Source organism: Acipenser ruthenus, chromosome 15 (genome assembly GCF_902713425.1).
Source record: "Acipenser ruthenus chromosome 15, fAciRut3.2 maternal haplotype, whole genome shotgun sequence".
In the NCBI taxonomy this organism is placed as follows: Eukaryota; Metazoa; Chordata; class Actinopteri; order Acipenseriformes; family Acipenseridae; genus Acipenser; species Acipenser ruthenus.
The window spans coordinates 17,867,472-17,890,790 of record NC_081203.1 but is presented as its reverse complement, the minus strand read 5'-3'; the positions used below and the strand labels follow the sequence as shown (position 1 = coordinate 17,890,790).

The 23,319-nt window shown below is 40.2% G+C and overlaps 1 protein-coding gene across 5 annotated transcripts in view; it reads left to right on the top strand.

Moving 5' to 3' along the window:
• Positions 1–394: 394 nt before the first annotated feature.
• Positions 395–23,319, top strand: part of LOC117421262 (protein numb homolog) — a 67,838-nt gene continuing 44,913 nt past the window's right edge. Inside the window, exons 1-2 of one of the 5 annotated variants that reach the window (XM_058987253.1) lie at positions 395–625; positions 12,543–12,671. The gene's annotated coding sequence lies outside the window, so the exon portion shown is untranslated. Of the gene's footprint in view, positions 626–11,431; positions 11,545–12,340; positions 12,359–12,542; positions 12,672–23,319 lie in introns of those variants that run through there. The other 4 variants (XM_058987255.1, XM_058987256.1, XM_058987254.1 and 1 more) reach the window with 4 other exon arrangements.

Genomic DNA, 23,319 nt, shown 5'->3' with positions numbered 1-23,319 from the left:
CGACCTGCCGCTAAGTTTTCCAAGGCACTTGTGTGTGACCCGCCAAGTTGCGCGATGAGCAAAATTACAAATGTAGTTAACGCGACCGCATCAGCAGGGTTGATAAAACACGTGCTGTTTCCCACCTGGATCATTTAACTTCAAACATTTTTAGGATCACTTTTCCAAACATGCGCACAACACGCACATCACGGAACACTTGGAAACCAGACCTCTCCAAGCACAAAAAGGAGGGCCCTTTCGCTTGAGTAGCACCAGAATGAAGCAATTGGGTTATGAGTGCTGTACTGTACGGTCCAATCAGCACTCTCAAAACGGGTACGATCTGCCGGTGCACGACTGGTGTGGCCCGCCTCCTGCCCGCCTGCGGAACGTCTCACGTTCAGTGATCACGGGACCAATGGCCGACCCCCGTTCTCAGGCTCCTTCAATCGGAGGCAGCGAGAGGCGGGCCGTTGCTAGGGGCGAGGTTAGGTTGAACTTGCGCCTGGCATTTAGTGCGTGAAAAATTGCTGTTTTTTCCAGTGGAATGTAAGTTATTTGATCTGTTTTTCAAATTGTAAAAAAAGGAAACCTGTTTTTAATTTATTTTTACCATCCCTCTGGGGCCAGAGCTGAAGTGAAGGTAATTTCGTTTTCTTGTTTATTTCCTGTTTAATACATATTTTTGAATGTAATCTTTATATTTCTGGTGCCGGAGGTGGCGCAGACTGCTCAGTCGGACTCGGTATCTATCTGTCTCATATTACGGGGACTAGCAGCGGGATTGCCGGTTTATAATAAAGCGCTTAATGTGGATTTCTCTGATCATTTTACTCACCCGAGCCATTGCTTTTCTGTGCGATGTGTTACTGTAGTTAACGTACCGAAGTAGTCGCGTACCGTATACATCGACCACTTAGCTGAATGTAATATTGACTGTACAGTACTTTCTACTCTTTTATGATGTATATTATTTTAGCTTCGGTATATGTGTTCTGTTTAAGGTTACTTGTATAAAAACGCCTGGGTGTACCTACTTTAAACACGGTTTCTGCTTCAGTTCAGGGTGGACGTTGGCGAGACTGGGTGTGTGTAGCATAAGCAAAAAAGCAAGATTTACACAACAGACTTGCACCTGCGGTAGGTACAGTGCGGTACAACTCGCCTGAACATTGAGTCAAGACTTGGTCTCAGACTGACATCGGTACTGTTCACTCTGGTGAACCTAGTGAAAATAAACGAGCATATTCTAAAAGTACAGCATACAGAGTACTGTGGGATGTATACTAAGTGTATCGGCTTGTGTGCAGTTATTTGACTTCACCTTTTATCAACAGCAGAATGTACCATCGCAGTGTGTGTAGGCATTCATTCATTTGCCATTTAGTCTAGGGCCTTCTCAAACTCAAATGTCAATTGGTGGTTTTAATGGGTATTTTCCATGCCAAACGCTGAACTGATCAAACTGAATGATTGATCAGCTGAGTAGGACATCTGCAGTCAGTCTCCACAAGCAGGTGTGTCTGGTGTGTATGTATTCCCTCAACTCATCGTGCATTAAGGCTGTGTCGGTATAATGTGTGGATCATTTTATTCAGACATACTGTATTATTTGTAAAGGATGCAAGGGACTCCAAGCTGAAGAGGGTAGCTGAAAGCATTGTCAGCACTTTTCGGTGGCAAGTATAATGACATTTCAGATATTAATGTTTACAAATACCTTTTATGCTACTTGAAAATGCAATCATTCAAAACATAAATGTGAAGCTCCAGTTCCAAGTCCTGGTGTGCTCCCTGCTCCACCAGCAGCATCCGACAGTGTACAGATTTTAAACTGTATTAATAACGTGGCAGACAGACGCACAGCCACCTGTTTGGTCCCTGAGCTGACATCTTCATACCTTCAAACAGATCATACCCGAGGGATGACAACAACCAAGACAGCTGTGCTTCCTATCAAAGAACAGGGGAAACATTGCGTTTATTTTACTGTGCTTCTTTCAAGATGCATAAAGTTCTGTCTTTCCCCTTTTGAGCAAATACTGGGGAGCCAGGTTATTGGAGATGAAAACGGTTATGTCTTGGTCAGATCATTACTGTGCAAATGCAGGCCTGGAGAAATTAATCTTAATGCTACTTTGGCAATACAGCAGGATTTTGATTATCTTTTTACATCAAGTACTAGGAGATGAGAGAGAGCTGTTTTCTAACCCTGTCGCTCTTTTTCTGGCAACCCATAACAGTCTTCTGTACTAACCCACGATTACATCTCTTGTCTGGTTTGAAAACTGCATTTTTGTGGGCTGTGTTTTGGAACAGTTTGGGTTTATACATGACATGTATGTGTGAATACCTTGCGGTGGTAAAAAACGCCTGTAAATTGAAGCTAAAGAGTTTGCTTTACTGATTGCAGTGGAAGTGGTTTCAGTGGCTTTCATGTCAGTCTGGAGTTAGAACCTGCCAGCTTGTGCAGCTAAGCTCACACACAATCCCCTTTTTCTCTGCCAGAATCTGCTCGTTTTCCCCTTGTGGTTTCTCTTGCTGCAGTTCACGCAGTACTGAGATTCTGTACCATCACATGATTTATTCCTTAGTTTTTTCTTGACCGTGCTATCCTTTTAAACTCTGCTGGAACAGTAGACCCTGTATAAGCTACATGAAAAGATGTATTAACTGACCTTATGACATGGGCACTGGTAGACCGAATGTGCTGTACACAAAAGATCAGATTTACCCTCGGTGACAATGATTATTCTTATTTCCTTTAAAGCAAGCTAAACTACGAGCTGCTGTTTTATTTTAATGATTGTATTCAGAAAAGCATAGATGACTCAAAACGCAACATGCCAAATTGTGTTGTTGCCCAGAAAAGATAGCTATCTCAGCTTTAATAATTCAGTGCTTTGGTGAACTGTTTTACTTTACATAAAATACAATAAAAACAGATCTGCAGTGCTGTTTCTGTATGTAACTGAGCAAGCTAAAGACGAAGCAGACACAGCAACTTGCTTGTAACTAAAGAGCATACGTAAATTAACAAAACAAATCCATTTCAGATTGTGTTCACTTTTCAGGGTTTTTTATCGTAGAATTTGCCTGTATAAATGTTGTGTTTGCTGCAGGTGTGGGGGGTGGGGTGGACTCATTGGTCTCGCATGTCTCCGAGTTTCTGCTGAGGGATGCCAGTTCATCACAATGTTAATGCTGCAGTGACCTTGTTCCCTAGTAACAAGGGGTTGCCGAGGAAGGTCATCTAGAACTGGTTGATAACCAGCAATATACAGGCCATTAGGGAAACTCATTTTAATAAGTAACTTTGTCAGAATCTGCTTGCAGTACCGAAGTAGGATCCGAACGGATGCCCCCCTCGGAACCGTGGTTATCGGGCTCCTATTGTTCAAGTCTGGACACATTGTCACTCAAAACAAATGCACACTTTTCACTTTCATTGTCTTTCTCTGCTCTGTTTGGGGTGTAATTACATAAACAAGGTAACATAAAGCATGTCATTGATTTACCTGCATGCCGTGTGCTCCCAAACAAGATGTGACCACAGTAATACAGTAATACAGCATCACTGGTAATACAAGCTTTTTGCTATTTTGTTAAACTTCTTTTTATTCATGTTTTGGTAAAATCTTTACTTTAGATTCCCCCAGTACTGTTTATTATTATTATTATTATTATTATTATTATTATTATTATTATTATTATTACTACCCAGGGCATCTTACAGTTGTATACAAAAAATACATATTAAGAATTACAGTACAATTAAGAGCAAGATACAAAATACAACAACTTCAGTTCTAATAAGAGCAAATACAAAACACAGTACGATTTGATATCAGGACAGGTAAGATACCAGTGTAAGTGAAATACAAGATACTACAGATTGGGTTAAGTGCAGGATTAAATACAGTAAAATAGGGAGCAGATAAGTGCAAGTTAAAGTGCAGGGCTTGAATTTCATTTTTGTGTGCTGGGGGGATTTCCCCCTATGCTGCAGTCAATGGGGGGAGAAAAATTTTAGGGGGAATAGCAAAGAAAAGGCAGCACTTTTGCATATTAAAAACTATATATATTATACTGCATCATCATTCAGAAAGGTGTTGCTTTAAAATAAGCTGCTTTCAGGAGACATAACAGCTGTTCATCACTGTGACACAGAGCACTCTCCATTGCGATTGCGTTTGCCTGACATGAGGTTTTTGCATGCAGCAGAAGAAAAAGGTGCTTTTCTTTTTAACCAGCGCTCCATTTCTTTTTTTAACTCTTTAGACTCATCCCTATTTCCACCTGTTTTTCACGGTTTTCATTTATGTATGTTTAACTACTGGATAGTTTGTACTGCATGCATGTAACATATCAAATGAAAGGCCACAAAATGTCCTTTCATATTATGTATGTTGCAGACATACTATATGTGGTAGAGATGAGAATATATGTTAAAAAAAAAAACATGCTTAGATAGCAACCTAGAATCATGTACTAGAGAATAGTCTAACGGCATTTAAAATATCCAGCACTACTTTTATTTATTTATTTTAACCAGAACTACTCAGAATGCGGCTCATAGTGCTTTCGTCACTGACACCCACTTTCTTAGACTGCTGTAGTGTTTCAGGCATTCTAAATTGGGTGAAAAATACAGTAGCTTGGTGTCTTAAAATATCTCTGCAGGATTTTCCCGCGCTGAAAGTTGCAGATATGCGGGAGCAACTTGGAAAATGCATGATTCCTGCGATCCTGCGCTGAAATTCAAGCCCTGAAGTGCCTTAAAGACAGAGTGCTATATTCTCCAGAAGAGAAGAGTTGAGTTTTACAGGTGTTGTCTGAAGAGGTGTGTCTTGAGGAGGCGCCAGAAGGTGGACAGGGACTGGGCAGTCCTGACATCCGTAGGAAAGTTGTTCCACCACTGCCTGGCGAGGGTGGAGAAGGAGCAGGCTCTGGAGGCAGGGGAGCGTAGCAAAGGTACAGCCAGTCTTCTAGTGCAGGCCGAGTGGAGAGATCAGGTGGGGGTGTAGGGAGAGATGAGGGTCTGGAGGTAGCTGGGTGCAGTCTGGTCAAGGCATCGGTAGGCGATGTCGTACAAGAGTCTTGAACTGGATGCGAGCGGTGATCGGGTGACAGTGGAGTGAACGGAGTAGCGTGGGAGAAGCGAGGCAGAGTTCTGGATGAGATGGAGTGGACGCAGGGAAGCTGGCTAGAAGGGAGTTGCAGTAGTCTAGGCGGCAGAGTACCAGGGCCTGGACGAGGAGTTGCGTGGAGTATCTCAATCACAACTGAGAAACGTGTTAATAGTAAATTGATTTAATTTAATTTTTTTTGCTGTTAAAAGAAAGGGTGCTTGCACTCTTTCCCAAATCTCTTCTCAGGTGTCATTTGCACAACACATTTAAGATAAGTCCCTCCCAGCACACAGTCGTGTGTGCGGCTTTACCCAATTCAACCGTTTGTGTATTCTACACATCATTTGTTTGGTAAATTACATTACTAATGCTAACTAAGTTTTACAAAAAAAAAAGAAAATAAAAAGAAAATAATGCACATTTTCCTAAATTAGTGAAAAAATATTTAATGGGAGGGAAAAACAAAACAAAAACAACCATTACTCAAAACAAGACGTAGTGTCTGGAAGGTTTCTAGTCTGTGTCCCGATGATTCTGGACATTCTGCTACCATGCCTCTGAGTGCTTGTGTGGATGAACTACACTTTCTTTAACAACTGTAGAATCACTTCACTCCTTCGGAAAGGCGTACAGTACTACAGTAGAAACTGCACACATGTGCGCAAAACTAGGGGAGTGATAGTATTTAGTAGTCAAAAAGCCATTGCTTTCAGTGTTCAGTGAGACTGCAGTTTTGTGCTGAATTCATAAAGTAGCCTAGCAGTATTTTTGTGGAATACAACTGTGAAGACTGTAGGAGTGCTGAATCAGTGAAACAGAGGAAGATGTATATTGCATAAGTTTAAGATGTTTCCGGTTGAGTAAGAGCTTAATTAGCCACACCTGAGCTTAGGTGTATATCATAGACACTACATAGTTCCTCCAGAAAAAAATAAATAAAACATTTACAGAATATCATTTACTGCAAAAGACTGCAGACAACTGCTGTATTGACCTAAATAGCAGGGTTGTGTATGGGAGACGTGCGAGTGGCGATATTTACTACATAGGTTAGTACAGAAATTAATTCTAGCATCTCAAAAGAAAATATTATCTATCCCTCATCAGTCAAAGTAAATAAATTCAATTAAAATACCAAGATTAGTATCTTCAGTATATCCTTTTCTGTTTGTTGTATATAGCGAATTTAATATTTTAAACAATATTCCCCATTAACTTAATAGGTATCATATCTTAACAGTACTTTCAACATCCAAAACAAATTCGATTATTCAGTTTAAAAGTAAAGTTACTCTAGTTTATTTCAATGTTGCAAAAGTTCTGTGCACCAAAAAATTCAATAAGTCGTCATATAGTTACCAAACTTTAATTTAGAAATAAGTTAAAGTTTGGTATATGATGACATAGAATGGTTTTGTTTCCAATGGTTTAAAAGATGCTTTCCTTTTTTCCTTGTGACTTACTCAAATTAAATGAATTCATGGCGATGGCCTTGTGAGATTGTTGGTAAAAATGTCCAGCAGGAAGTTGGACACAAGCACGGGTTCCTCACAACAGGTGAGCTGGCAGGCTGGAAGCTTTCAAAGGTCTTTCATCCTTATTGCTTGTAAGAGTGCAGAGCAGCTGTTAAGAGCCGGCTTACTGAGAGAATTGAAATGAAATGAAGAGCGCACACACCTCCAATCGCATAGCTTCATCCAATACATTGGTTACTTTGAACATAAACAGAATTGATCATTAGCTGTTATAATACCACATGTGGAACAGTCTTGGAAGTATCCTCCAAAGACTAATTGTCGTAAGCAGACCATGTTTGTTTATTCCTAACAGTAAAACAAAGCTTGCTCCTCCCCTTGAAGTCCTTGAAGCTAAGAACACAGTGTTTACATAAGAACATAAGAAAGTTTAGGAAGAGACAGCAGTCTGTCTTGAAAACAGGCTTGCAAAATCTCCCCATGAATGCAGGGTTTTCAAAATAAGCTGCCTAATAATATATTTGCGCCGGCAACTTTATTAAAAATATTAAGATTATTTTCGGGTATTATCATTCAGTCCATTTTTTTGTCGTATTATTGTATTGTAAAGTGATATAGTACATAATAGCTACACATCTGCACCAAAAAAAAGCGTATTCCTTTTGCTGTGATATCATAAAAATATGTACCCAGGTGCTGTGAGAGATATTGGGGGTTCATGTATAGAGGCTGTACGCCTTTAAGAAGAAAGGCATGATGGGATATCAGCTGAACACTTGTCAGCTGATATACAAATGCTTAAGTGCAGCCATGCTGGATTATTACACTCTGGTTTCATCCAACAGTTACGATGGTGACCAAATGTGTGCGAGTACTGCTGTGTAAAAAAAAATGGTTAAAATGAGCAGTTAACAAAATGCTCTGAAAACCTAACATAAAGAAAACAATTTAAATGAAGCAGTAAGCTCAATAATTAAGATAAAAAGGAAGTGAAAAGGTTACTGTTTTTTTTTTTTTTTGTGAACTCCAATAACCCTACGTTATCTTTCCCCAGTCAAATCGTAGAGTGCCTAAACAAGCACGGTAATTTACCATAATAAAAAAGTAATGAAAAAGAACATGTAGAACATGAAAAAAGAGCAACCACATATAATTGGCGAAAGACAACACATTATTAAAAGTCTTTGTCGTATTACATATTTAAGGTATGGCAAGTTTATTGTTCTGTTGAAAGTGCCCCCGGTTATAATGTTACCACAGAAATGCTGATTAAGACATTTTGTTGCCTATTTTTGTGGGGACTACATACAGTTTTAAGTTGAATTAGGTTTGCAGTAAAGTGTGGAATTGCAATAGGAGGTCCATGGAAATGTGTATGCTGGCTTGAGAGATGTGTGGCGTTAGTAACCACTGCAGATTTGCATAGGCTTGAAAACTGATTGGTTGATTTCATAATTTGGGTGATGCAACATAGGACAGGGTTAGCTGGATTACCGTTCACATAAAACCTGCCCGGATATTACTCATCTGTAGGGAGCTGCTGTCTGCTGGCTGGTTTATCTGAGAAAACACCCACTCCTCCTCCTCCTCTGTCTGTTCTACAGTATTGTCACTGATGTTTTTCTGTGGCTAATTGGGGCACAGGATGCTGCTGTCTTTCTGTAGAATCCCTACCTGCTCCCACACATCTCTCAGCTCCCAGCACTGCACCGTGCAAATTGGTGAGAGCAAAAGGAGCGTTCTCTTCTTTTCTTTCTTTCTTTCTTTCTAGCATAAAACATGAATGCTGTCATCCACCCCCACCTAAATCTAACAGATCACTATTTAGTGATGACCAGCTTATACCAAGTCAATTAGTGTTTCAATTCAAAATTAGGACGCATTTCTGTTCTGTCCTTCACCACTGTACTGTACTGACTAGGGCAATGTTAATTATTTCAGCATGAACAAACCATAAATCAGTTTTAAACTAGATTTAGGGGGGAGGGAGGAATCTAATCTTTAATTTACTAAATACTTCTTACAAAACAGAAAATTAATTATTCAGGATGGAACTAAGTAGAACTTATTTATCTGCTGGAATCTGCATGTGGTGTTTTAATATTTAAGGCTAAGGCTGCCCACACGTACAGGCACAGGAAATAATAATAATAATAATAATAATAATATTATTATTATTATTATTATTATTATTATTATTATTATTATTATTATTATTATTATTATTCAGCAACTCTGAAGCAGTTAAAATAACTGTACAGTCAACTCTCAATTATCCAGGTTGCGGATTAACTGTGCTGGAAAAAAGGAACAATACCGGAGTACTGTATACATTCCATTATTAGAGCAGCGACTCGGTGCCACTGTGACTGCAAACAAGTTGGCAAGTAAACACGTGGTTTTAACAATTCAAGAACAACGACATAGTTGAGAAGCTGGAAAAAGACAGTCCTGTAAAACAACTTTCACTGGAATATGGAATTGTTTCTACCATACTAGCACTAAAAGAAGAGCACTCTCACACACACAACAGAGACTTCAAACTGGGTTCTAATTTGATGCATCGATTCACCAATATTATTATTATTATTATTATTTATTTATTAGCAGACGCCCTTATCCAGGGCGACTTACAATTGTTACAAGATATCACATTATACATTATTTCACATACAATTACTCATTTATACAGTTGGGTTTTTACTGGAGCAATCTAGGTAAAGTACCTTGCTCAAGGGTACAACAACAGTGTCCCCCACTGGGGATTGAACCCACAACCCTCCGGTCAAGAGTCCAGAGCCCTAACCACTACTCCACACTGCTGCCCAATATGTAATAGAAGCTCTGGAAATTTAAAGACAGATGATCAATAATCGATGCATTGATTAATTGTTGCACCCCTAGTGAACAGACGGTTTGTGATTTTAAAAAAAGCAGGCAGAGTTGATTTCCTACGCGAGTAGCTCTGATTCTTCAAGTGGTTTGTCTTGGAGGAAATCAATGAAAAAATCAAGGACTACTTTAAGAAACTATAAAGTAAGTACAGTATACGGTGGTTTTTATATATATATATATATATATATATATATATATATATATATATATATACGTTTTTATATGTTTTTGTAGGTTTTGCATTATCCATGTTAATTACCCCTGTTAATCGAGAGTTGACAACCATTTGTATTTATTGCAGATTGTCATCTGACCAAAACATGTTAAATGTACAAAAAGCCAGGTTAGAAAAATAAGATCAGCTGCAGTCTGTGCCGCTTTATCGGGACGCCTTGGGAGAAGTAAAAATATCCTGAATAAGAGACTGTCCCAATTAAACGAGAGACCTGAGTGAAAAGAAAAAGAATGAAATCACATCACATTATGATTAAATGTTAAATACAGAATTTAAGTTCATTGTTTTATCTTTTTATTCCTAAACCAAATGAATCACTGTTTATTTCTACATGAAATGAAAAATAATGAAATCCCATCTTATCACAAGGCGAGGCACCTGCGATGCTGACACGCCAGCTTTCTTTGCAACAGCAGCTCCCTAAAGAGTTAACGAGGTTTACGCAAGTCACAGCTAATCACGTACTCGCTGCGCTACGCAAACCTGTCTTGCTCTGAAAAGTGATCTCCGGTCATCATTTGAAAATACAGTATCCCAATTAAACAAAGTGACGTCCCAATTAAACAGCATTAATAACATTGGGAAGAACCTCCCAGAATTGTATCCCATTTTAAGCAGAAATTCCGATTTATCTGGATCCCGATTCGGCGGCGCAGACTGTATTACCATTTAAACATGTGATATAATAGCTGTGTTAATCAAATCACAAAGGGACTAACTTGGCTGGTGGTGGCACTTCCAAGATACAATTACACAAACTGGACATGGTCCAAATTAAATAGAATTATCAAACACATAATCAAAATGATTAAACAGGTAGTCCAGAAGATTGTTTATTTTTTGAATAATACATTACTCTGCTGTTAACTTGCTGAGCACACTGCTACAGTTTTGTACTTGTGAATACAATAGCAAAACCGGGATGATTTAATAATTTTACTGTTTCTGCCCAGTATAAAATCCCACCTTTTCCGGGACGTCTGTAACCCCAGTACAAAGTCTTAATGTTATGGTAGAAGCCTTTTTTTTTTTTTTTTAAGTTTTGACAATTTCAACAAAACAAACACTAAAAGCCAAATACCTAAAGTGGATTTCAGTAAAATTACGCAACTGTACACAGGAGGTCTGATCCAAGACCTACCATGTTTTCCAGCTCTCCACAGTGGGAACTACAACACAGAGTATGCGTCTGCCGACATTCTGAACCTTGCATCTCACACAACGCAATTGTGTTCCCTGAATGATCTAAAAAAAAAATATATATATATATATATATATATATATATATATATATATATATATATATATATATATATATATATAATCTGCGGTGGGGCGGCCCACATCAGACACACATCCCGGGGACGCAGACAACTGCAAACCTGAGCATACCGACAAACCATGCATGTGTAAAGGACCAGGATATCCGCATCCCGACAGCCTTGTAAGTAGCAGTGGTTTTGGAATGTTAAAATGGTACTGCCGCTTTAAACAGTCCTGTTAGCCCAGTGAGGTGTGTATACTGTAGTCTCAGGTGTGTTTAAATGATGTCACAGTCACATGTCCTCTCTCAGGCTGCTGTTGCTGCTGCTGCTCCATGAAACCTGAGGAGCTGTCAGACCCACCCTGAAACCGAGTGAAATCCATTGACTTTCACAACCTGGTTTACCCTGCATTTTTGCTCGCATCATCCTACGTTACAGCCGGGACACTTTTTAACTCTGACTTGCTCGCTCCGAGTATTTCTGCCAATGTGTGTCAGGGTAGAAATTGTTCTGCTGAACCAGAAGTAAAAGATGAGAATTCTTGTCGCACTGAAATAAAAGTGAGTATAACCATCTCGCAAAATGTAGTAAAGTAACCACTTCCTAGAATCCTCTTATCTGCGCTAATCGTCTTTGTTACAGACTTTTCAGTGTTTCAGAGACCGTATAAGACTGGCTTAAGAACATACTGCTATGATCGCTGGCTCTCCACACTCTCAAAGGCACCTCTTGTATTGTATAGTTAGTACATTGTGCTAAGATGTTTAAATTGCAGATCATTTGCTACAATGAATGGCACTGAAATAAAAAGGGGTTTACACAGAGTTCAAAACTTTCACTAGTCCTGGGCTTCAGAACGCCCCTTGTTTTGTGTACATTATTGATATCAACAGGTGCAGGTAAGTCTGCTCTCAATAGATCACGCTTCAATAAGTCTCACTTGAGTCTGTAGGTTGGCTGTTGTGAGCTGTTCATGCAGCTATAAGGGAAGGAACAATATGTTTAGCAGGGGTTGCTCAAACTCCTGGCTACTGAATCATTTAAATAATACACTGCATAATATACTTGAAGGTAGTTTGGTAATCCAGGACTGGGTGCAGGGCTAGTGTGAGTTCTAACCCTGGTACAGTAAATGCCTTGCTGAGGCCCAAAACCACACACTTTAATGTACTGAATATTCAAATATTGTATTCACAGGAACTGTATTGTTGACTGAAGTTTGTGGTAAAACTATTAACCCATCACTTCTGCTTATGGTTGAATGTTTCAGTTATGAATACATGACTAGGAAGTCAGTGGGGCTGCACACTCCATTGGCTCTCATTAGTCTTCATTTTCCATTTTAAACATCTACATCTCTGATTCACTGAACAGGTGTACCATCTTTACTTAATTTGAATGAGTCAATGAGCTTCCTTGATACAGCTGGCTAATTCTTGTTTTAAATGGGACCGCTTTTAAACAAAGTATAGTATGCAATATGTAACAAAAGAAATGGCCAGTTTCTTGAGTGTGTGTGATTTTATTTGAGCCACTTTTTAACAACACCTTGTTTCAGGTGCTCCCTGAAGCCTGGATTGCACCAGAGTGAATTGGCACGCGGTGTGTTTTGGTGCTGGCAGATAATTGAATTGTATTGCAGAGCCCTGGTGGAGCTTTTCCATATCCATTAATCCACAGAACGCAGGTAGGCTGTTTTTTAATGCCGTCACCGCTGGTTATGATGCCTTGCTCTCATATCTAAACTAACATGTTCTATTATAAACTGCTGTGACAGGCTCTAGTATGTTTTATTTATGTGCCTGGTTTATTCTTTGTGACAGTACTTTGCACACTTGTCTACAGAATGTAGCTGGTTGCCTTTTCTTAACCTTGCAAACTCAATTATTACCATGTATTTGCTGGTGATCATTTTTAACACTATAAATACTAAGCCATTGACATTCCCCATTAGGTGGCACGTTCTATCAATCTGAACACGTGGTGGTTTCAAGTTAGTCTGGTGGAATACAGCGGTGACAGATTTTTTTAGGGGGATGTTTCAGTATTGTATGGGTATATCCAAGACTGCGCTTGATTTAGATAACCATCATTTTCAGTTAGGTAGATTTTTACTTCGACCTTGTACTTGCAGTACAAGAAACGGGGAGGTATATGGAGGTAAATAAAGTGACCTCTGTGCTTTATCTTCCATATTCACAAACATATGTAAATAGTGCTAAGGGAAGGGCAGGGAAAAAATGTTGGTGGTTTATAGTAACTTTCCATAATGGCAATATTAAGAGTCTACCTGCATACTTGGTAATAAGGCTGCATGGGTATAGGAACACTTGCATTTATCCAGAGTCACTGTCTAGTTTTTACGAAACTTGTGTTTTATCACAGTTATACATATCAGGATTTGTCCTTTGTGTGTGTCACTTCTGTATTTATCTAGTTTAGATTATGTTTTTTGTATACAATCTGCCTACCGTTCCTTGATTTACAGATAGTGCTTGGGTGTTTTTATTGCTTACATTTTGCGTGCAGTGCTGGAATGTTGAATAGCCAAGCTTGTGAAACATTAACTGATTCATCATTTCTTTTATCGTTTCTTTTCACTACATATTGACTGTGGTGTATTGCAAGAGCTGAAAGAGATGCTGTCTTTCAATCCGTCCGGTCTATCGCACTCGTTTGTTTGAAATGGCAGAATGAGCACTGAATCGAAACTGTTATTGTTCCTGGGGCAAAGGAGTCTGTTTGAATAATGGCAGGTATAAACTGTGGACGCATGTTGCTATGTAAATACAAATGTTTATCTTTATCAGCATCCATATCATTGAAATACAGCAGAGAGACAACTAACAGCAGGCTTAGGAGTTTAATTGCAGCACATCAGTCGTTGCCCAGCACCGGAGAAAACAGAAGTTAACGCTGCAGGATTGTTCAAACAAACTGTTTGTTTAGAGATTATACTGTAAAATGCAGAAATGCCCTACTTGAAAATGAAAGTACATGAACCTAAGCACATTATAGTAAGAAAGATGCTGAACATCCTTCACCTAGGGCTGCAGAATGTACCCAGTTTGACCGTGTGTGTTCTACACATCATTTTTTGGGGCCAATTACATTACTCATGCTAAGATTTTTAAAAAAAAATAATAATACTAATGCATTTTGCATCAAGTATAAAAATATTTAGTGAAACAAAAAAAATCATCACTCAGAAGATTTGGACATTCTGCTACCCTGCAGCAGAATGTCCATCATTTAACCTCAAGTTCAAGGTCCCATTGCTTTTTAAAGGCATAGTGCAGAACCAATGGCAATGGCTGCAGAAACCAAAATATATCATTGAGATTGGCCACATTTAATTGAAAGTGCAGTGCTTCAGTTTACACTGGAGCAGAAGTGAACGTGCCCATATGTTATTATTATTTGTTTATTTAGCAGACGCCTTTATCCAAGGCGACTTACAGAGACTCGGGTGTGTGAACTATGCATCAGCTGCAGAGTCACTTACAATTACGTCTCACCTGAAAGACGGAGCACAAGGAGGTTAAGTGACTTGCTCAGGGTCACACAATGAGTCAGTGGCTGAGGTGGGATTTGAACCGGGGACCTCCTGGTTACAAGCCCTTTTCTTTAACCACTGGACCACACAGCCTCCTTGAGTATCTGTAAAATTCAAAGAAATGCTGAAAACTCCATACAGGAACGCATTGCTTTGTTCATAACCGACCAAATAATGTGTATTGCACAAGGAGAGGCCAGGACAGACTGTTTTCAAATACATGTAACATGATCACAGATTTCCGAACGCACCCAAGGGGCTGTTACATAATCAGTCACCAGATCTGTCTGTGGTTGGGATGAAATACTTAGCAGGACAGAAAACTCTTCAACTGCCCTTGAAGCTAAGTATGCTAATGAGTTGAGCGAGTAGCTACAAAATGGCATGCGTTTCCCCTTTTTTTTTTTTTTTAAATTGTGTGTGAATATTATAGCAGTGAATTATTTTCATACACACCTTTATAATTGTGTATAAATATGTTTACACCTTTCCAATAAACCATTATTAAGTCAGTGTGCCAATATGCAGTCCATCAACAGTTGTTGTGGTATTGTGTTCCACTGAATGTTTTGTGTTATCTCTTACTGTTTTTTCTTTGACAAATGTTGCCCATATTAAGCTTCCCATAATACTTGGACTGTTGGTGTCATGTTTCAAAGCCATACAACTTAATCTCCTCTTGTTTCAATATTAAACTTGGGATACTGGCGGTTCCAGCTGAAGTATGCAGAAAAATGTTTAAAAAAAATTAATAAAAAGAAGTAAAAAATTGCCAGTATCTGTCAAGGTTTTGTGTATTATTTCCATTTATAAATTCCCCTTCCCAGGGGTGTGGTGCTGCGGGGCTGGCAGGGAGCACTGAACCCTCACTTCTTTAGCAGGGAGGGCACCACTTCCGTACTTCACGTGGAGAATATTGAACTTTGCTCCTATTAATATATGGAGATAGATATAAATGTGTGTAACCCATACAAATAAGCAAAGAATAGAATAACCGTAAGAAACCCTAGAGAGATAAATAATGAAACCGTTTGAATACAGCGTACCTGGTCTAGAATAATGCGTATGAGAGGTGAAGGGAACCTGTCAAAGCTGTGCTGAGGTGTCAGCGTTTTACAATTAGATGTAATTGGAACAGTTCTTATTTTTAGACCCATATATCAGAAATCAAATAAAATAAGCTGAACATTTATTTAAAAGATAAAACTCAATTGCAACAAACAAGTAAAGGGTACCTGTGGCCTTACACAGATCTTTTTTTATGCAAACAGATGCACTTCTGTTTCAAAAGGTCAGTTTCATTCGCTCTGCAATAGGAGGACAGTGAGACAAGCTGATTCTACATTTCTTACTGTAGCTAAAGTTAGAGATGGAACCCATTATGCATTCACAGTTGTGATTCGCGAGTTCAAGTTATGTAACTACTGTAGAGCTGTGGTTCTCAAACTGTCATAGTGAGCCTCCCTGAGCTATGAAAAAAATAACTGCACAGCCCCAATTTACTAAAACAATATAACAAACTGAAAATCCTATATGTTGCAAAAAAGTGAATACAAAAGTAGAAGGGATTTGATCAATATAGAGCAGTAAGAGTTTTGGAAGTATTAATTCAAAACCTGTACAAATGGAAGCAGCTAAAATCGTTTTTTTTTTGTCCTGTTAACTTTCTTATCTTAGTGGGTTTTAATTGCTGCTTTTGTATTATGTGTATACTGTTGATTAGATCTGTTATTAAATGGTCAGATTTTTGTAGTTGTATGTGAGACATGCTATACAAATGTATTGTGGTGTGTTCTTTTTTTTTTGCGATGTACTGTACAGTGCTTTGCGATACTTTTGTATAAAACGTGCTATATAAATGAAATACATTTTTTTTTTTTTTATAATGAAATCACTGGGTTTCCTCCGAAAAAACTTTACGAGTTTAGATACTAAGGTAGGCTTGTTTCGACATGCCAGCGTAGCTTGCAGGGCTGCATGCTGTGGTTTGCCAGTATTTCGCCGCACATTTGAGGCCTTGGTGCACCGCTGGACCCGTGCCATGTAAAGCCCAGTTTTAAATAAGCTTTGGCATATTTACGGCTTCTGCATTTTGCTGGAACCTCCGCTGCTGCCCTCACTTAGGCTTGTGTTGTACGTTTTTCTCCCTTTGTTGCAAAACGATCAATTTCCCATTAAAGCTGTTTCTTACGGAGCCCGGGAGATACGGTGGTAAGTCGTGCGCACGAGATAAATATTTTTTTGTCTCATGTCCCAACAAGAACAAAAAATATGTTTGTAACCACATTATAAAATGGTCATATAATGTTATAATGCAATTGTATACATCTTTGAGTTTATTATAATGAGAGTTTACATTAATTTCTAATATTTAACATAAGAGTAAAACTATGCAAAAAAAAAGTATTGTATCAATTCAAGGCTGTTTCAGTTTGTTTGAAATTGCACCTGGTTAATGCGACCCGAATTGTTACAGACGTCCCTGAATTCTGGGTCCTGAGGGTTACGATAGCCGGATGACTTGTCCTGAGGGTTGCGATAGCCGGATGACTTGTCCTGAGGGTTGCGATAGCCGGATGACTTGTCCTGAGGGTTGCGATAGCCGGATGAGTTGTGCTGAGGGTTGCGATAGCCGGATGAGTTGTGCTGAGGGTTGCGATAGCCGGATGAGTTGTGCTGAGGGTTGCGATAGCCGGATGAGTTGTGCTGAGGGTTGCGATAGCCGGATGAGTCTTGCTGAGGGTTGCGATAGCCGGATGAGTTGTGCTGAGGGTTGCGATAGCCGGATGAGTTGTGCTGAGGGTTGCGATAGCCGGATGAGTTGTGCTGAGGGTTGCGATAGCCGGATGAGTTGTGCTGAGGGTCCTGATAGCCGGATGAGTTGTGCTGAGGGTCCTGATAGCCGGATGAGTTGTGCTGAGGGTTGCGATAGCCGGATGAGTTGTGCTGAGGGTTGCGATAGCCGGATGAGTTGTGCTGAGGGTTGCGATAGCCGGATGAGTTGTGCTGAGGGTCCTGATAGCCGGATGAGTTGTGCTGAGGGTTGCGATAGCCGCCTGGCACTCTAGTGATTGTGTTTCAGCTTGTCAGGAGAAAATGAGGTTTTGTCTTGGCTCCTGGTTGGAAGAAGTTCTCTACATATTGAACACCTATGATTTGTGCACAGGTATGCACCTAGATTAACTCTTGCAATCTGTTGTCATGTAAAGCAACATTTAATGTTGCTCGTGTATCAATAAATGATAACCATGGTAACAAAAACATTAACAAAAGCAATTCAGTAACATCTGCCTAAACAAAAATGATGTCATGCCAGAAACAGAACTGAGAATTTAGGGAGACCCGGGAACAGAAAGGGAAACGAAACAAAAAAAAATCTGTCCACAGCCCTGGCCCCTTCTAAGGATGTTTTGGGCTCTTCACGCTTTAACACACGAAGGGACAGGTTTATAAAAGTTTTAATGGGGAAAATCTGTAATTTAGTAATTTTGATTAGACAATTTGTTTCCCATACAAGCTAAGCTAATGTAACAGTTAAACTAACCAAAAAACTGATATTTCCATTGGTTTCATGGAAACTGCACAACCATTAACATCAAACATAAACTGTGAAATAAATGATTATATGCAGTAATGCAGAGTCAGTTTTACTGTGCAAGCCTGCACTTCATCTGGCCCTAGGACCTTGTTGAAAATGAGTCTTGTGGGTCTGAAGATTATGTTGCTTTTTAATAACTGTTGTTACTAACCACTACATGCACATGTACACACTCAGGGCTGAGCAGAATCTTCCCACCACCACTGCTCTCTGGTTTCATATCTTTAGTTTGATGTGGTATGTGGAGGCAGCATGCTGTCAGGTGCAATAGGGAAAAAAAATGCAGTGAAACTATGTCTTCTGTGAAGCTGCCTTCATGGGTTAAGGGACTAGAAGTGTTCAACATGTAGAGTGCGACAGAAGGAGAGATGGACACAATTTATTATTATTTATTTCTTAGCAGACACCCTTATCCAGGGCGACTTACAATTGTTACAAGATATCATATTATTTTTACATTTACATTCTTTTTTACACATTATTTTTACATACAATTACCCATTTATAAAGTTTTTTTTTTTTACTGGAGCAATCTAGATAAAGTACCTTGCTCAAGGGTACAGCAGCAGTGTCCCCCACCTGGGATTGAACCCATGACCCTCCAGTCAAGAGTCCAGAGCCCTAACCACTATTCCACACTGCTGCCTGTTGCAGAAGGGTCCACATCTTGTTACACAAGAGCTGCTCTTTGGATCTTTGGAAAAACGGTGTAGCACAACTGAGCTTCCCCCGGATGTTTCCTTCCCTTTCAAGTACGAAATGTTATTCCATTACTGATTTTGGGGATATACAGTACTGTGCAAAAGTTTTAGGCAGGTGTGAAAAAATGCTGTAAAGTAATAATGCTTTCAAAAATAGACATGTTAATAGTTTATATTTATCAATTAACAAAATGCAAAGTGAGTGAACAGAAGAAAAATCTACATCAAATCAATATTTGGTGTGACCACCCTTTGCCTTCAAAACAGCATCAATTCTTCTAGGTACATTTGCACACAGTTTTTGAAGGAACTCAGCAGGTAGGTTGGCCCAAACATCTTGGAGAACTAACCACAGTTCTTCTGTGGATTTAGGCAGCCTCAGTTGCTTCTCTCTCTTCATTTAATCCCAGACAGACTCGATGATGTTGAGATCAGGGCTCTGTGGGGGCCATACCATCACTTCCAGGACTCCTTGTTCTTCTTTACGCTGAAGATAGTTCTTAATGACTTTTGCTGTATGTTTGGGGTCGTTGTCATGCTGCAGAATAAATTTGGGGCCAATCAGATGCCTCCCTGATGGTATTGCATGATGGATAAGTATCTGCCTGTACTTCTCAGCATTGAGGAGACCATTAATTCTGACCAAATCCCCAACTCCATTTGCAGAAATGCAGCCCCAAACTTGCAAAGAACCTCCACCATGCTTCACTGTTGCCTGCAGACACTCATTCGTGTACCGCTCTCCAGCCCTTCGGCGAACAAACTGCCTTCTGCTACAGCCAAATATTTCAAATTTTGACTCATCAGTCCAGAGCACCTGCTGCCATTTTTCTGCACCCCAGTTCCTGTGTTTTCGTGCATAGTTGAGTCGCTTGGCCTTGTTTCCACGTCGGAGGTATGGCTTTTTGGCCGCAAGTCTTCCATGAAGGCCACTTCTGACCAGACTTCTCCGGACAGTAGATGGGTGTACCAGGGTCCCACTGTTTTCTGCCAATTCTGAGCTGATGGCACTGCTGGACATCTTCCAATTGCGAAGGGAAGTAAGCATGATGTGTCTTTCATCTGCTGCAGTAAGTTTCCTTGGCCGACCACTGCGTCTACGGTCCTCAACGTTGCCCGTTTCTTTGTGCTTCTTCAAAAGAGCTTGGACAGCACATCTGGAAACCCCTGTCTGCCTTGAAATTTCTGCCTGGGAGAGACCTTGCTGATGCAGTATAACTACCTTGTGTCTTGTTGCTGTGCTCAGTCTTGCCATGGTGTATGACTTTTGACAGTAAACTGTCTTCAGCAACCTCACCTTGTTAGCTGAGTTTGGCTGTTTCTCACCCAGTTTTATTCCTCCTACACAGCTGTTTCTGTTTCAGTTAATGATTGTGTTTCAACCTACATATTGAATTGATGATCATTAGCACCTGTTTGGTATAATTGTTTAATCATACACCTGACTATATGCCTACAAAATCCCTGACTTTGTGCAAGTGTACCTAGAAGAATTGATGCTGTTTTGAAGGCAAAGGGTGGTCACACCAAATATGGATTTGATTTAGTTTTTTCTTCTGTTCACTCACTTTGCATTTAGTTAATTGATAAATATAATCTATTAACATGTCTATTTTTGAAAGCATTCTTACTTTACAGCATTTTTTCACACCTGCCTAAAACTTTTGCACAGTACTGTACCTCTCTGTGTAGTCCGATTTACCTGAGCATGTATGTCAAAGCTACATTAGGCATGGACTCCCTGCCCCTGAGGGGATAAAGTGCCGCAAGAGGAAGGGATCAGTGCCAATGTTCTCTTCAGCCTTGCCTGAGTAGGAGCCTGCGTCTGACCGTCATGGTTGTTTTGTGGAAAGTCAGATTTTTTTCTACTTGTTTTCCTTTTTGGTGGAAAAATATTCACCCTTGTAGTATATATTATATTTTTCATGTGTTTTCTGCACCTTGAGCCCTCGGTTTTGGTTACTTCCCACGGTGGTCTTGTGCACCACTGGAAGACTGTGAATTTGCCTGCTCCTTCCCCGGGATCCAGTTTCCCTCTGTGGGCTAACTCTGCGCTGTTCCGCTCCTTGCTGCTGCGCTCCTCCGGAGCCTTTTCTGTTTTTAAAAGCGAGAGAGTTATTTTCGTATTACTAACAGGAAAAAAAAGGACATTGATGAATGTTTTCCTTTCTTTCACTCTAGGGAGATTGTTCCAGACAGAAGTGACCTGTCTCCCTGTTGCTAGGCTATAAATCCAGCGCTCACAGACAGACTCCGCAAAGTACAGGCAGCTTCCCAAATCCTTCCCCTGGCGCACCTCTACATGCGCCCTCTCCAGGCCTGGTTCAATCGCAGGGTTTTTCAACCTGCCCTTAAACAGTGTCTCATCATTGTATGAAAACCCTCTCATGGTTTAAACACCCAGCTCACCTGTGATTGGGTGCAGCTCCAGGCAGCACCATGAGGAGAGGTCATTACTGGTAGCCCCGAATTGGCCCAGGAGAGCCTGGTTGTCCGGACTAGTGCAGCTCGTGGACGGCCAGCCTTGGGAGCTGCCAGCGTGTCGCGACCTGTTCAGCCACGGGGGAAACTGACATCCCAACCCAGCAAGCCTGCGGCTATGGGTCTGGCCCCTGAGTGGCTGCAACTAAGCCAGCTTGGTCTCTTGGATGAGGTTATTGTAACCCTCCACAATGCCATTGTGAGTTTTCCAGACTTGAGGTCTCTTGTGCGCTGGACCCCATCACTTGCCCCATGCAGCCTATTTTTTTAGGATCTTTTTAACAAGGGTAAATCTCCCTCGATTCTTAAGCTGTACTTGGCAGCTATTTCAGCTTGCCATGGTGGAACAGTTTTTGAAAGGAGCTTGGAGGATGCATCCTCCTAGAAGGACCCTTTTTAGCACATGTGCCAGTGGTGCAAGTCATGCACGTGTGACATAAGAAATTCTAGAATGAGAAAGGCCATTCGGCCCACCTATGCTCGCTCGCTCGCTCGCTTAATGCAAGCGTGGTCCGTTAACACTCGGGAGAGGAAAAGCAAAAAAAAAACCGAACCATTTAGTTAGTAGGGGAAATTAAACCTCTGGGAATCCATGGCTAAATGGACCACCATTCTTCCAGACGGCTAGCTAAAGGTCTTATTATGGTAACAGAGAGGGTTATACAGTATTCATGACAGCATCCAGTCTATTAAAGGATCCGATAGTCTCTGCTTCAACAACTCTGTCTGGCAGCCTGTTCCAATGGTTCACCACCCTTTCTGTGAAAAAGCTCCTTTTCCCCTCGGTTCTGAATATTCCCTTCTTCAGCTTCCACCTGTGGCCCCTGGTTCTGTTCTCTGTGACCTGTCAAAAATAATTCTCAGCAGTTACTTTGTTAAACCCCTTGACAATTTGAAATACCTCTAAGTTGCCTCTGGCTCTCCTTCTTTCTAGGCTACAGATTTAGCTCTTTCAGTCTACCCTTCAATCCTGGAATTAATCAAGTTGCTCTCCTCTGTGCTCTCTCCAATGCCTCAATGTCTTTCTTATGATATGGGAACCAGAACTGGACACAGTATTCTAGGTGTGGTCGTACCAGTGCATTATATAATTAATATAACTTCTCTTGATTTGAATTCAGCTGTCTTGGCTATATAACCTTCTATTTGCCTTTTTTATAGCTTCTCTGCTTCTCTAGTTGGTTTGAGATTCATCCACTACTACCGCCAAGTCCTTCTCATACATAGCCTCCTCTATTTCTTTACTATTCATGCTGTACTTGCCTCTAATGTTTTTGTTCCATGTGCAAGACTTTAAATTTATTCACGTTCCATTTCATCTGCCATGTGTCAGCCCAAGTTTGAATCTTGTCTAAATCTCTTTGTATTGTTGAAGTTGCTGATTGGGAGTTGGCTACCCCTCCCAGTTTTGTGTCGTCTGCAAATTTGCATAGTTTACTTATCGTGTCTTGGTCCAAGTCATTTGTGTAGATTAAGAATAGCAATGGTCCCCAATACTGATCCCTGTGGTACCCCACTTGTTACGTTACGCCAGTTTCGTGCCTGGCCTCTAATTATAACTCACTGCTTCCTATCTTGTAACCAGTTATGAATCCATGCTGCTACTTTACCATTTATTCTTACTGATTTCATCTTTAGATATAGCCTTTCGTGCGGTACTTTGTCAAATGCTTTTTGAAAATCTAAGTAGATTCTCAGCTTGGGTATACTATCCCAATTGCTAACGGATAAGATTTTTATTTCAGGGAACATTTTTTTTTATGATTGCACCTTCTGACACCTAGGAATGAATTGCAGTAAGGTTTTGGGCAGGAATTGAACTCATCCTAATCTGCTGTTTAGTTTATCTGGCAGTGTGTTTGCGACTACATTCACAGCATGCTGAATTAGATTGGAACGGGGTCACCAGGCACTTGAAGATAAACGCAAGAGCTTTGCCTTGCTCTCTATTCAAAATACTGGTAGTAGGATAAAACTGTATCTCAATGTCAACACTGTA